This window comes from Theropithecus gelada, chromosome 11, assembly GCF_003255815.1.
Source record: "Theropithecus gelada isolate Dixy chromosome 11, Tgel_1.0, whole genome shotgun sequence".
In the NCBI taxonomy this organism is placed as follows: Eukaryota; Metazoa; Chordata; class Mammalia; order Primates; family Cercopithecidae; genus Theropithecus; species Theropithecus gelada.
Window position 1 is genome coordinate 105,858,648 of NC_037679.1, and position 16,524 is coordinate 105,875,171.

Below are 16,524 nucleotides of genomic sequence, written 5' to 3' on the forward strand. Positions count from 1 at the left end.
CAGGTTGAGCATCCCTAATCTGAACAGTTAAAACCCCCAAATGCCCCAAAATCCAAAACTTCTTGAATGCTATGACACCATCACTGGAAAATTCCACACCTAACACCTTTGCTTTCTTCTGGTTCAATGTACACAAATTGTTTTATATAGAAAATTATTTCAAATATCATAAGATTACCTTCAGGCTATGTGTATAAAGTATATATGAGCCATAAGTGAATTTTGTGTTTAGACTTTGTGTCCATCCCCAAGATTTCTCATCTATATACAAATATTCCAAGATACAAAAAAATTTTAAAATTCAAGACCCAGAACACTTCTGGTCTGAAGCATTTCAGGTAAGGGATATCCATCTGTACTACCAATAATGATTTTGTAATCCCCCTAACTGCAAATGTCCTCTTCATTTGTTCTTTATGAGAAGACCTGGGTAGTGCCAGCACCTGGATACAGTATTTACAGCCTGCAGACCCTAAAGATTTCAGATTGAATTTAGCAAACCTTGATGAAGTACCTGCTGGACACAGTGAGGCACCCACAGCTTAATCAGCCATAATCCCTGCTTTCAGAGTTTAGATTGTACTTGCCTAATCCACCCAGCATGAAATTTCTCATTTCAACACTAAGGACTAGGGGTGTTGTCAGGAGACAAATCGGAAGTCAGGAGAGGAAAATGCAGAGGAGCCCTGCCATGTGATGGATCTGTACTCTCACTTGGGTCTTGAAGTTCTCATTCCTACATCTCAAGCTAGCCAGGCCGTCTCCTCTGTATCAGAAGAAGGCACTGGTAGTTGGCTAGACTGGCTATGTTGAAGGTAACATGAACTCTAAGATCTTGACCCAAGGCGACTTGGTCTTGCTTAAGGTGGCATCACCCATGTTCCAAATCCTTTGGGGAGGTGAGGGCATCCCCACAGAAAAAGAGGAATGACAGACCAATGGATTTTCTCCTTTCAACAGTATGGTTGGAACCCTCTTATCCAGTGTCTCTTGATACTGATCTCTTGTCCAAATGAGAATGTCGCTTTAGCTGAAATTCAAATGGCTGTGACAATGTACTGAAATCATGAAGTAAACCACCATTCCCACCTTTTACTGCCTAGGCTCCAAGTCTGAATACATTTTTGAAATAGGAACTCCCTTTTGCAAAAAAGAAACCTGGGGGTCAGGGAGGTGAAGTGACTTGCCCTAGGAGCAGACAGCATGCCAAGAACGGAATTAGGATCAGGATCCAGCCTGGGCTTACCTTATCTGGCCCATTCCCACCCAGGAAACTGAAGATAAAAGATTTGGGAAAACACATCAAGAAGAAGGGGCAGTTTTCTTTGCCCAAGCATTTGGTGCTAGTCAGAGGCTGTTCACTCTCTCCTGCTCCTCTTCGGAGTAGAAATAAAGGCTGTGACACAAGGAAGCCAGTGGGGTGGGAGGGGGGCACAATAATCCCTGCCTAAAACCCACAGAAGACTAACCTGATACTCTTGACCCAACTGCATCAACACTAAACAACTGCAGACCCCCTGAATCTTTCACACATGCCAAGTGAACATTCTTGATGATTTCTCTTTGTGACTGCAACCACCTGCAAACCAGAACGAATCTAGAATTTCCTTTTTCCCTCCCTTTTTGTTTAGTTTCTAATCTCTTGTTTATGAGGTGTGGGGTTTATAAGGGACTGAATCAAATGAATGTAACAAAAAAGAAAAAACAAAAACAAAAAAAAATGCCTTTTCTCAGGGCCAGTGAGTTGCAAATAATTTTTAAAGAAAAGCCTATAATTACATCATCTCAATAAATTTTTTATAAAAAAAAAAAAACAAGTCCAGAGTCTCTGTTTTTAATAATATGAAATGCAGTCGGACAAGGTGCTCTGATGAGGTAAATCCTGTCTCCACTCAATTATGGCATAAAGGGCAGTCAGTGGTTTTTCCCTGGCAGGAAGCCTCCACTGCAGAGCAGTCTGCAGGCGATCTTTAGACAAGTGGCACCGGAAAAGTCAGAGTGAACCATTCCGATCTGAGCAGCTGCCACAGGTGGAAAAATTGCCAAGAGGAACCCCGATCAGAGATGCTTGGGACCCATGCTGTGGTGAAGGTTTATTAGCTCACCGAGAACTTAGCAATGCCTGGTCCTCACACAATAGAATTGCCCCTTAAATCTGCTGAGATCAGGGGTCTAAGCCTACAAGGTGATGAAGGCGTAAGGGCTGGGATAGATCCTATGACTAAATACAGGACTGTAATGACCTAGAAAGTCATCACACCGCTCAGAGCCAGCCCACATGCTCAGAATGTCCCAGCCAACCTGGCCAACAGAGCCACCCGCCAACCAGTGGGCACTTGGGAGTTCAAGATCAAACATTCTGCACTTGACCAGAACTATCTGCCATCAGAGGTGGGTGGAAACAAGGGGAAGAATGAAAAACGACGCAAATGCATTGCTGTTGAGCAAATTGGACACAGGTTCGAAATGTCTAAGAAATCGACGGTCTTAGAAAATGTTGTTAGTTTACCTTTGTATTTAGGTTAACCCAGTTACTCTGTATCCCCTGAGAATGATTGCTGAAATTTGGCCCTATATTCTGTATGGTCAGAGCACAGTATCAAATAAGGGTCTAGATATTTTTTGTGGTGCTAAAAATGCATTCGAAGCTACTATTTCTATAATGCAGCATTAGAGAACTGCTAGAAATGCAAATTATCAGTTCCCACCCCATAAACGGAATCAGAAACTTTGGAGCAGGGGCCGAGCAGTATGTTTTAACAAGCACTCTGGGTGATTCTGAGAGTCACTGCTACCAATTTCTTCATCTTAGTGTGAAAGAGAGCTTGTAGCAATTTAAACAATAAACTCAAAATAATTGATGACAACTGATTTGCATTAATAGTACTCACACCCAATAACACCGCATTTTCCTAATGGTAGATATAGTGTGGAATGAGGCTAAGTGGACACAGAATCACATACCAAAGTCATCATCTTGTTTTCTCCAAACCTTTTAAGCAATCAGTTTGCTTGTAAAGATGAGCTGTTTTAAAGGGTAACTCTAACAGCTGACCTGCCCTTGCAAATTAGAGCACAGCAATTTATCCACTTATGCCCACTTATCTGCCTAACCAGCCTGATCTAAAAAGAAAAATAAAAGGATCATTCTCATCTGCTAAGTGACCTTGGCTATCTGTACCCGGAATTATTAAGCAGAGCCTGGATGAGCATTTAACCAGGGCATTTGCAGAGGACTCTAGAACCGCTGGGCTAGACCAGTGCCTCAAACCTGAAAGTGCTTATGGATCATCAGATGATCTCAGGAAAAAAAGCAGATTTTGCTTCAGTAGTATATTGTGAAGTCTGGACAGAAGATCTATTCTTCTACCCTACTCTCTGGGTGGGGCTTGAGGTTCTGCACTGTTGTTGTTGTTGTTGTTTTTTGAGACAGAGTCTCGCTCTGTCACCCAGGCTAGAGTGCAGTGGCGCGATCTCGGCTCACTGCAAGCTCCACCTCCCAGGTTCAAGCAATTCTCTTTCTCAATCTCCCGAGTAGCTGGGATTACAGGCACCCGCCACCATGCCTGGCTAATTTTTTTGTATTTTTAGTAGAGATGGTGTTTCACCATGTTAGCCAGGATGGTCTCAATCTCCTGACCTCGTGATCCGCCCGCCGTGGCCTCCCGAAGTGCTGGGATTACAGGTGTGAGCCACCGCGCCCGGCCGAGAGTCTGCACTTCTAACAAGCTCCAGGTAGCGCTGATGGTGCTGGTCCAGGGACCACACTTTGAGTAGTGAGAGGGCAGTCTCCCTTCAGACCCCGAAATGCTGACTGTAATGCAAAACTGACCGAACCCCTCTCTTTGTTGTTTTCCTCTGTTAATTCTTCCCTAGAATGGTCCCTGGGCCCAGTCCTGCTCTGTGGGACGTTTGCTTGTTCCCTTTCAGGGCAGCATCAAGAGTAAACAACATGATCAAAAGCCTCTTCACCAAGTGAAGGAACAGCTAGCTATTCATGTCCTGGACCTTCATACGGACATTCATGACCAGATGCCTCATGGTCATCATTCTTGTGGGAAGCAATGAGAATTCCAAGCATCGCTGTCTCTCAGCCTCTAGCAAGACCGGTCTTGATTGCTGAAAGCAGATAGAACGCTAACAGTGCCATTCTTGATGTTCTAAATGGATAGAGAGGATGGATGAGCAGATCTTCCATCCAAACAGTCCAAGATGTTGATATTAAAATCAGTGAATCCTGTTTGTTAGGACTTAACAGATTCACTGTTTTCTTATTTTTTTTAATTAAGGCCTTCAGTCTCTGCCAGATTCAGATGGTAGATTTCTGTTAGTAAAAACCACTGAGGAATGTCTGCTTAATCTTGTCTGAGACCATAGAAGACTATTTCCTCTCCCCAAACCCTCTTAGTAATGGCCTCCTGGAGTCCTCTGAGATGTTCATGCCTTTTCCCTCAACCAGAATTTTGGTCATGAGATCCCATGTCAGATCATCCACCTGAGTTGACATTTGTTTCTTCCGATGCCTCTGGGAGAGCTAAGTGCTACCTCGGTGGCCCAGCTGCAAGCACTTCTAGAAAAGCAACTAAATGCCTCCATGCAGTGAATTGCTCATGTGCCCCTGTCCCCCACTAGAGCTCTCTAAAGGTGGAGTATTTTATGCACATTCTTACTACCAGCCCCTTGCCTGTGGCTGGCGCAAGTTATATGTTAATAAGTGTTTTAAATGGGAGTGAAGTCAGAGAAACTCTTTGTGACCTTAATTTAGGCAAATATTTCTTGACTATGACACCAAAAAATCCACAAAAGAAAAAAATGGATAAATTGGACTTCATCAAAATTAAAACTTGCTCCTCAAAAAACACCATATTAAGAAAATGAAGATAAGTTATAGACTGGGAGAAAATATTTGCAAGTCATTTGATAAAGAACTTGTATCCAGGATAAACTTCCACAGCTCCATAAGATGAACAACCCGATTTTAAAATGGTCAAAAGATTTAAACAGACATTTCACCAAAGAAATTATAGAAATGGTTGTTAAGCACACAAAAAGGTGCTCAACATTATTAGTCACTAAGGAAAGGTAAATTAAAACCACAGTGAGATCACACAAGTCATCCACAAAAGGCTATAATAAACAGACTGTCAATTCCAAGTGTTGGCTAGGAGGTGGAAAGCTGGAACCCCTCATACATTGCTGGTGGGGATGTAAAATGGCACAGCCACTTTGGACAACAGTTTGGCAGCTTCTTAAAAAGTTAAGCATAAATTTGTCATATCCAAAAAATTTCATGCTGAAGGATCTTCTCAAAGAAATGAAAACACGTCCACATAAAGACCTATACACCAATATTTATAGCAGCATTATTTTACTTTATTTTCAAATGGAGTCTCACTCTGTTGCCCAGGCTAGAGTGCAGTGTTGCAATCACAGCTCACTGCAACCTGAAACTTCTGGGCTCAAGCGATCCTCCCATCTCAGCCCCCTAAGTAGCTGAGACTACAGGTGTGTGCCACATGCTGGCTTTCTTTTATTTTTTGTAGAAACGGGGTCTCGCTATGTTGCCTAGGCTGGTCTCGAACTCCTGGACTCAGGTGATCCACCTGCCTCAGCCTCCCAAAGTGCTGGGATTACAGGTGTGCGCCATTGCTCCCGGCCCAGCAGCATTATTCATAATAGGTCACGCCTGTAATCCTAGCACTTCGAGAGGCTGAGGTGGGATGATCATTTGAGCTTAGGAATTCGAGACCAGCGTGGGCAACATAGTGAAACCCCATCTCTACAAAAAAATTTAAAATTAGCTGGGTGTGTTGGCACACACCTGTGGTCCCAGCTACTTGGGAAGCTGAGGTGGGAGGATCGCTTGAGCCCAGGAGGTTGAGGCTCCAGTGAGCAGTTTTCACACCACTACACTCCAGCCTGGGTGACAGAGGAAGACCCTGTCTCAGAAAAAAAAAAAAAAAAAAGGCCAGGCGCAGTGGCTCACACCTGTAATCCCAGCTACTTGGGAGGCTGAGGCAGGAGAATCGCTTGAACTGGGAGGTAGAGGTTGCAGTGAGCCGAGATCATGCCACTGAACTCCAGCCTGGGCCGCAGAGCAAGACTCTGTCTCAAAAAAAAAAGAAAGAAAAAGAAAAAGACAAAAACCAGAAACAATCCACACATCCATCAACTGGTGAATAGATAAATAAAATGTGGTAGATTCAGGCAATGGAATACTACTTGGCAACAAAAAGGCAACAAACCATTGATAGATGCAATAACATGTATGAAACTAAAAAGCATATTAAGTTAAAAGAAGCCCATCACAAAAGACCACATGTTGTCTAGTTTCGGTTAGATAAAATTTCCAGTAAAGGCAAATCTATAAAGATAGGAGACGAGTGTTTACCTGGGGATGGAGGTGGGAGTGGGGATTGAATGGAAACAAGCAAGGGGGAACTTTTGGAGATAATGGAAGTGTTCTAAAGTTGGATAGTCATGATGGTTGCACAAATCTATACGTTTACTAGAATTTATTGAACTGTACCCTTATAAAGAGTGTGTTTTATGGTACATAATTTTACTTCAAAAATGCTGTTAATACAAAAAACTAGGAAAAAGAAAAAAAGTCTTCATAAATCAATTCATGCCGGTTATATGGTAAGTGGGACTGTCTTCAGGAGCTGCACACAGGACTCAAATAAAGGAGCTATAGAAAAACATACTAATAATATAATATACTAATAAAAATGAAACATTAAGAGAAATCGTGACAGTGGGAAATCATCAACTATGTTCTGTTCATCGACCAACCTCCCCAGGGCTGGGCCTCTCAACAGTCCAGGGAGTCTGAGTAAACCACAATCTCTCAGAAATACTTTATGGACACCCACCCCCTGCCAGTATCAGGTGGCTCCAGGCAGTTGTATAGGCAGCAGCCCTAATTTGAACTGGTAGCCTAGGATATTGGAACACCATTTGATGCTGAGACTCCAAGTCATAGATTCTTAAAGCTACACAGCAACATAAAGGCCAACTGAATCAGTAGGTGTTTGGTTATGTGTGACCCCAGGGCTTCGAAAAGGGAATAAGAAGTAATGGGGGGGAAATGCCTCAAGAATGAAGCTGGGAGCCTGAGAAGGACCCAACTGAAATCAGAGGATGGGAACACCAAGCAGGGAGATGGTTTAAAACACCTGTGGGCTATTGCTCTTCAACTATGTCATTAACATCTATTTAGTTGGAGTGGAGAGCAAATGATTTTTTACTGACAACAGCAATGAGACTTTTAGCCCGGTGTGGTGACTCACGCCTGTAATCCCAGCACTTTGGAAGGCCAAGGCAGGTGGATCACGAGTTAGGAGTTTGAGACCAGCCTGGCCAACATGGAGAAACCCTATCTCTACTAAAAATACAAAAATTAGCTGGACATGGTGGTGCGTGCCTGTGGTCCCAGTTATTTGGGAGGCTGAGGCATGAGAATGGCTTGAACCCGGGAGGCGGAGGTTGCAGTGAGCCGAGATTGCACTACTGCACTTCAGCCTGGGTAACAGAGCAAGACTCTGTCCCAAGCACAACAACAAAAAATGATGACACTTTTATGTACAAAATAAGAAATATGCACTGAAAATATCACGTTTTTATTTTATCTAAAACTATCTCAAAAGATAGTATCTTTCCATTCATAACAGTCATGTATAAAAGATAGAGATATATTCCGTGTCTACTACAATGGAAAACATCTTCAAAATGTGTTTTAAAATGATTTCCTCTGTCTGTCATGTTGGTAAAACATTTTTCACTGTTCTGTAGTTCATATTTCCTCTTCTCTTTCCTTTTATGAATATCTGAACTAGGCAGCCTCTTGGGAAGTGTATGAAAGACTTTTAAAATTAGATAATAAAATAAATCACTCATTCCTGATAAATAGCATTATACAGTCAATCATTTTTTCCTCAGAACTTTAGCCTATTGCAACCGTAGGGAAAGCATTTTGAGGCCATGGTCTCAGAGCCAGGTGAACAGCCTGCAATCTCAGCACATGCTTTGCTATGTGTGGAGCAAAACTGTCATTAGAGAGAGGGCAGTACCAGAAAGGATGTTGGTTTTGTCCACCTGAGAATTCTGTCTGATGGGCAATGTCTGAACGTCAATGTCCAAATTTCATTTTGCCAGTTACATCAGGAATTCTAGACAGAGACTAAAATTGGTACCAAGTTCACTGGTACCAAGTTGCTGCTTTATTCCCTTCTGATTTAGTGTCCCTGACATAGGCTGGTGCCCAACACAGCTGGCTGCTGGCTGGCCTGAGAGCAACAGCACAGGACACTTACACAGGTGCAGTCTGCAGTCAGAGTGCCCGGACCCAAGTCCCACACCTGCTGTCATTAGCTATGTGACAATGTGACCTCAGGCCATGAACTTAACCACACTGTGCCTCAGTGTCCTCAAATGCAAAATCGGGATGATGATAATAATAGTGCCCACCTCAGAAGGAAGGTTGTGGGGATTAAAGGAGGGATTACAGAGAAAGTGCTTAGAAAAGTGCACAGCACATTCCATATTAACTGTTATGATTTCTATAATTTAGTCTGGATCTACTGAGCCACCAACCACTGCTTCACTCAGAGCAGCTCTGCTCTTATCATTTCTACACATTGGGATTCCACCAAAAGACACTTTCTCATAAAAAAAGTTTCCATGGTTTTTGTTTTGTTTTGTTTCAGTTTGAACATCATGGAAGGATTGCAACCCCCTCACTTTACAGATGAAGGGTCAGAGGTCCAGCGGGGTGAGAGGCTACCCCGAGTCCTCCCATACCCTGGGGTTGTCTGAGCCTGAGTCCCCACCTGGCATCCTCACTGCACCTCCCTTCATGGGGCCACATTCTCAGTCTCGAAGAGCACCTGACCACTCAGTGATATTTATTTGTGGCAATGGACTCAACCCAAGGGAAATACTGGCTTGACTCAGGTTTACGGAGAATATTTTGATCTGATTTTGTTCCAGTTCAATAGCTTTAGGAAATGTGTAGGTTTCCTTCTATGTAAAATTAGTATGCCAAGCTCTTTGATTTTGTTTTCTCTTTCTTTTTAAGAAAGTCCTGACTCAGCTACCCTATGCACAAAACAATATTATTTGGGTTCAGTTTTGGGGCTGGGAAATTTGAACACCACTTCAAAAAGGAGCCCTGAATGTGGAGGAGCCACATCGCTAGGCCCTAGAAGTCTTGCCATTTCAGGAACCAGGGGGTCAAGCTGTGAGAATCTCCCAACCATCTTGCTCCCTGCTGGACTCCTGGTTTGCTTTTTTTGTTTTTTTGGGGGGGGGTTTTTTGAGACAGTTTCACTCTTGTTGCCCAGACTGGAGTGCAATGGCATGGTCTTGGCTCACTGAAACCTCTGCCTCCCAGTTTCAAGCTATTTTCCTGCCTCAGCCACCCAAGTAGCTGATATTACAGGCACCCGCCACCACGCCCGGCTAATGTTTGTATTTTTAGTGGAGACGGGGTTTCATCGTGTTAACCCAGCTGGTCTTGAAATCCTGACCTCAGGTGATCGGCCCGCTTCAGCCTCCCAAAGTGCTGGAATTACAGACATGAGCCAGCACGCCCAGCCTTTTGCTAGAAAAGGAAAAGGTGCACATGACCAGGTTGAGAATATCCTCTTTTGCAACAGGAAGAACAGCAGCCACGCTGTGTCCCATCTAACCACTATCTCAGGCAACTCACCTAAGGTTGGAGCCTCGGTTTCTTGTAGAATTATTTTCCTCAAAGCACCATGGAAATCATTCAATGATGAAAATGGGCAACAATCCTAACCCATACATGATAGTTCCCTTCCCTTTTTCCTTCCTGCTAAATCCTCCCCACAACGCACATCCACACTGCCCTTCCAGCACTAAATTTCTGTCTTCTAATTCTATAAAATTATGAATGGGAAAAGCACCCAATGACAATTGCCGAGGTATCTTAGACCTTTTGTTTCTAATCAACTGAATTGCCACTTCACCTCTTAAAGCGATGTATAGCCCTCAGTCAAGACCTTGGCCAAAATAAGGTAATTACCTTTTGACACAACCTGGGAAGTCAGAGCATCCTTCCTCTGCCAGTCTCCCCAAAGAGGAGCCTCCCCCAAGACTAGAAATCCACAAGCTCTCTTTCCCACTCAATCTCTTCCTCCTAGTAAAAGTCTGTGTGTGCCGTTTGCATCAGCTTGGAGCTGGTTAGTCAAATCATGAGATGAATGCAAATTCTCCAAGAAATTTGAAATCTGCTTTGGGCAATTCAGTTTGGATCTCTTTCGTTTCCTTTCCTTAACAGCCCCCAATACCGGTTCGCTACCTGAGGAAAACCTAGGAGGGCATGGAGATGGCTGTGTTCGCAGACCAAAGATTTTCCATTTAAAGGAAATTTGGGGTTTGGCTTAGTCTGTTTCAGTGCCATCAGGGTTTTAAACAATCAAATAAATCTCCCTTGCTAGTAGTTACTTCATTCTCTGCCCCGAACAGGATTCATCACCATAGTTATCTTCAAACATTGCCTCGGTGCCAATGGTGACATTGGCACTTGGCCAGGTGTGAGGGAAAGTCACCCTTAAGAACCTTCCCTGTGAAGGGTGTAAACTTGGACTCAAATTCAACATGAGTAGGGGAAGAGGTGGCCACTTTAGGGACTTCCGGACTAGGCCACCTGGCTGAGAAATTTGCCATGAGGAATACCTAGTTCAGCTCTACACTTAGCTCTAAAGGCTTCTTCCGCTTCAGACATGTGATGTGGCTTACGCAGCAGTCAAGCAGGAATTACGCCAGTATCAAAGAATCATGCAGTGTCACGATGTAGCTGCTCCTTTAGTCTCCTCTACTTTGTAATTTTCGGTGCCAACCATTGGATGAGCTCAAGCTTGCCAAGGCACATTCCCTTTCCCACTGGGTACCCCACAGAGGATCCAGTTATCGGGAGACCACTCAGCCCTCAGTGCAGTTCTAACAGGTCGAGCCCAGAGGCCTTCAGGCTAATCAACTTCAGATTACTTTGGAACATGCTTGCTCTTTGTGTTTTGAGTACATTCTGAAGGAGATCCAGATGCCCGGGGTGGAGTGAGGCCCCCGAGGTGCATCATTAAGCTTTCTCAGGGAAGTAAGATCAGGGTGGTATGGGGAAAAGGGCACCAGCCTTGGAATCAGACAAAGCCGAGTTTGGAACCTGGCTCTACCACCCACAGCAATGCCATCTTGGAAAAAGTGCCCATGATTCTTGAGTAGCCATTTCCTTCTCTAGGGTTTGGAAGGGTTTCTTTGAAAAGTGGAGACACTGTACGTAAGTTGTCTGGCACATAATACACATTCAATAAACAGGACTCATTATATTCATCTGGGTGAGTCCTTTCTCCAGAAAGTGGATGGATAGCCAGATAGGGGAACTTGTATCCAAAAATCTTACTTCCTACTCATCAAATCTTACCAGTTACTCTCTTCACATTTTCTTCTCTTTCCCCTTCATTATTCAAGGAAAAAAAAATTGGCTGGGCACCGTGGCTCATATCTGTAATCCCAGCACTTTGGGAGACCAAAGCAAGAGGGTTACTTGATCCTAAGAGTCTGAGGCCAGCCGGGGCAATATAGTGAGACCCCATATCTACAAAAATAGAAAATAAAATAGCTGGATGTGGTGGCCCATGCCTGTGGTCCCTGCTACTCAGGAGGCTGAGGTAGGAGGATTGCTTGAGCCCAGGAGGTAGAGGCTGCAGTGAGCTATGATCACACCACTGCACTCCTGCCTGGGTGACACAGTGAGACCCCGTCTCCTAAAAAAAAAAAAAAAAAAAAACAGAAGAAAAGTTTAAAAAGAAGCAACTTTAGCATAGTGATCATTCTAGATGTCTCTTTTTCCAAATGAACTGGCCTCAAAATCCTTTATCCTCGCACAGTACTTACAAACAGTGCTTGCTTACACTGTATCTATAACCTCATAGCAACCCCATTAAAAACGTTTTCTCTCTCATTTTAAGAAAAAGGAAACTGATACTCAGGAGAGGGTAAATTACTTGGTCAAGTTCACCTAGCTAGAAAGCAGAAAAGCTTGGTTTCAAATCAAGATCCTCTGATTCCTTTTTACATGTTGTTATATTATTCAGGAAAGGAAACTCTTTGAACCATTGTCAGCCTTTAATACAGATGTTTCTCGAATTGGTTAGCAGAAAATAGAGCTCTTAAGGAGTGTTCATAAGACAAATAAGTCTGGCCGGGCGCGGTGGCTCACCCCTGTAATCCCAGCACTTTGGGAGGCTGAGGCGGGCGGATCACGAGGTCAGGAGATCGAGACTATCCTGGCTAACATGGTGAAACCCCGTCTCTACCAAAAATACAAAAAATTAGCCGGGCACGGTGGCAGGCGCCTGTAGTCCCAGCTACTCGGGAGGCTGAGGCAGGAGAATGGCGTGACCCCGGGAGGTGGAGGTTGCAGTGAGCCGAGATGACGCCACTGCACTCCAGCCTGGGCGACAGAGCGAGGCTCCGTCTCAAAAAAAAAAAAAAGACGAGTAAGTCTGATTGGAGGAAAGAGTCAGACATGGCAGTGATCTGGAATTTGGAGTCCTGAGAAGTAGGTAGAGGTGCCAGTGGTGTTTCCTAAGAAGGGAGGAGGTAGTATGAGAGCACTCATGTCATGAAATGTGGTGTACCAAAGAAAGGAAACATATCTGAAAGAGATATGGAAGAGTATGGAAAATACACTTTCCCAAAGTTATAATTTCACCTTGGGCCAGTCCCATCTCTCTTCTTTACTGTACTGACTTCATAAACCTTTCCAACTTTTTCATGGCCTTTTCTCAGGAATCCTGTCACCCACAAGAATGTAGCCCACTTTGTTCATAGACTGGAAATGGCTGGGGACATAGCAGAACGGAAGTCCATGGTCCCAGGTGAGGCCATCTGGAAAGAGAGAGTCTGGTGAAGGGATTAAGGAGGAAAAAACTCTCTGTGACTGAGTAGGCACAGGTCAGCACAATGCCAGGGGAGGAGCAGAGGGCTACCAGCTGGCTGAAGTGAGTACAGCCCCCAGATTTCAAGAACATAAGCCCTGAGAGTATTTGAAGAAGAAGGAGTGTGCAGCTAAATACGTGGTGAGAATCAAAAGATTAACAGAAACAGCATTTAAGAGTCAGGACAATCAAAATCACAAGTGTCAGAGAATAACAAGAGAGGAGGAGCGTGTTTGTGTATACTTGTGTGTGTGTACTTGTGTGTGTGAACAGATGACAATATTACTATAGCAGCTTCAACCCCACTTCCTATTGAAGACTGTTTGTATGTCAGTAAAGGTACAGTTCAAGTGATGGGAACATAGAATGTTAGAACTAGAAGGAACTTTAGATAATTTCACATAAATTAGAGCTCACGGGAATTGCGTGACTGGCCTAAAGTCACACAGCTTCTCAGTGGCATTGCTAGCATGCCTCTGTAGAGTTCATTGGCTTTGGCACACAGAGCCAGAAAAATACTTCAGCAAGGAATCAGAGGAAAAGAATTAAAAACACTCTTCAAAAGCCACCAGCCAATAGCATAAACATGAAGACAGAAAGAAGAGAGGAAAATGTTCCAGAAAGCACAAGTTCGGTTATGAAAAAGCACCACACAAAAAGAAAATTTAGTCTTCGGAAAAACAGATACTCAAAGCAGAAAAGGCATAAGATACAGTCTCAGAAAGAAATGCCAAAAAAAAAAAAAAAAAAAAAGCAAAAAAGATTAATTTTATGGACAGATTGATGCCAGAGTGTGATAATAAAGTACATGCCATAAATATCTGATTTTGCATGAAGAAATACAGGGAACCGGTTTGTGTGAGACGAAGGAGGTTTGGACGGTCACTGAAATTTAAATCAAAAAAGAGGATGGACAAGTCTAATTTGTGAGGTGAAAGCCTGTAGTTGGGTGCTCCAAAAAAGAAGCCTTCAGTAGGTTTCTCAGTGATTTATACATACACATAGACAGTTTCAGAAACAAAGAGTCTACTCGAGCTACAAACTAGGCCTTGGTTTTCAGTCTTGCCCCAGAAATGAGTAGAAATGAAATACTTGTTTAACAAGTATTTATTAAGTTCTTATCATGTGCTGATACCTAAAATTGCAAAACTTTAAACAAAATGAGATGAAAGCAAAAGTTGTAACATTGTAGTGTGGGGTTTATAATATACAGAGAAGTAATGCATGTGACAACTAACTAATTTGACATCTATATCAAATAGATATAAATGACAGAGGGGTAGGTGGTAAACTGATCTGTAAGACTATCAGGCTCTTACGTTTTACATGAAGTGATAAAATATTAACTCTATGACTCTAAAAGGTTAGGAATATATATGATAATGTCTAAGCAATCACTTAAAATGCAAAACGACTAACAGATAAATTTTTTTGAATATTAACCCAAAAAGAGCCAGGAAAGCAGTACAGAGAACAACAACAGATGAGACAAATAGAAAACAAAGAAAAAATATAGATCTAAATGCAATCAAATCAATAATTACATTAAATGTAAAAGGACTAAACATTCCAAATGAAAGACAGAGATTGTCAGAATGGGTAAAGAAGTAAGACCCAAGTATATGCTGCCTATAAAAGACACAGTTTTAATATAGGGACACAGATAGGTTAAAAATAGGAATAGAAGAAAATATACCATACAAACAGTAACCATAAGAAGACTGAAGTGGCTATATTAATGTTGGATAAAGTAGACTTCAGGGCAAAACAAAAACAAAAACAAAAACAAAAACAAAACAGTATTACTGGAGATAAACAAAATGGGAGCCTCAGGAATTAAGCATCAGTTTGTTGACTATAGAAGCTAAATAATGAAAGAAAGCCAAAGCTGGGGCACGGGGAAATGTCGTATGTATAGCAATTTCCCCAAATTCCCTATAGTTTATTTTGAAAATAATTTAAGACAACTTGGTTCAATCACACTTAACTTCCTGGGTTCTCACTAGGAAAGATAAAAGGAAATTTTTCAAAGAATAGGCTCTTCAACTAGAAGGACACGTGGAAACACTGAGCTGTGTGGACTCTCCAGCTTTATGTATCACTGACATGAATGGGGATGACCAACCGTTTGTTTAACAAGTATTTATTACGTTCTCATCATGTGCTAAGCACTGGGTTAAGCATTTAGTGAACAGTTCACACCTAGCCTCTTCCCTCATATTGATAAAACAAATAAGCCAACAAGTCACTATACCAGTTATAAACAGTGATAATTACTTTTTATTAAAATGTTGTTTTCCTTTGATTCTAAGGGTACATGTGCAGGTTTGCTACATGGGTATATTGTATACTAGTGGGAATTGGGCTCCAAGGGTGCCCATTACCTACATAGTGAACATTGTACCTGATGGGTAATTTTTTAACCCTCAACCTCCTCCCAAACTCCCCTCTTTTGGAGTCCTCAGTGTCATTATTTCCATCTTCATGTACATGTATACCTACTGTTTAGCTGCTATTTAGAAGTGAGAACATGGAGTATCTGATTTTCTGTTTCTGAGTTAGTTCACTTAGCATAATGACCTCCAGCTCCATCCATGATGCTGCAAAGGACATGATTTCATTCTTTTTTATAGCTGCAAATGGTGATAAATATTACCAAGAAAATACTCATGATGCTGAGATAGAGAATACCAAATGAAGAAGGAAACCTGCCCAGGATAGCATGATCAGAGAAGGCATCAGAGGAGGTGACGTTTAGGAAGAGGCTGCAAAGAGAGACACGGGTGAGGTCAGGGGAACAGTGTGTACACAGGCATTCAGAGAGGAAAGGGCTCAGGAGTTTCTAAGGAACTGACACATGAACAGAATAGCTGGAGCTCAGAGTAAGGCAAACAAGAACTAAATCTTGTGGGTAAGTTCTACCAAACCTCCAAGGGGCATAAAATCCAACCTTATATAAAATTGTCCATAAAGTAGAAAAAGAAGTAACACTTTCCTTACTCATTTACAAGGCTAACCTTGTTGCCAAAACCACATGAGGATGATACCAAAAAAAAATGGACAATTATGAGACAATCTCACTCATCAAATAGATATAAAAATTCCAAATCCAGCAAATAGTGATATTTACATAGGCCCTGGGAAGTATTATGAAATGGCCCAAAGCACCTTGGAAAACTGGTGAAACAATTTATTGTTGCTTTTCATATTGGAATATGCTTTCATGATGTTTTCCCAGGAAAATGTGCACCTGACTGAGATGCAAACAAGCTTTTAATAGGCTGCACTTAGGTCCTGGAAACACTACATTTCAGATTGTATATTGCAGAAGAGAACTGGCCCTATGCAAATTCGTGGATAGGTAAATGTTGCCTTTGGAACCTAGTCTGCTCTTCTCCCTACCCTCAGCCCACAACCTCACCTTAAATGGTCCTATTACCTTTCCCTCTGGAGAAAGGCTTTAGGGTCAGGGTTGGCCATTTACCAGCTGTGTAATCTCTCTGTAAAACATTGGCAATACCTAATTCCTTCAGCTGTTATATAATGACTAAATAAATTAATA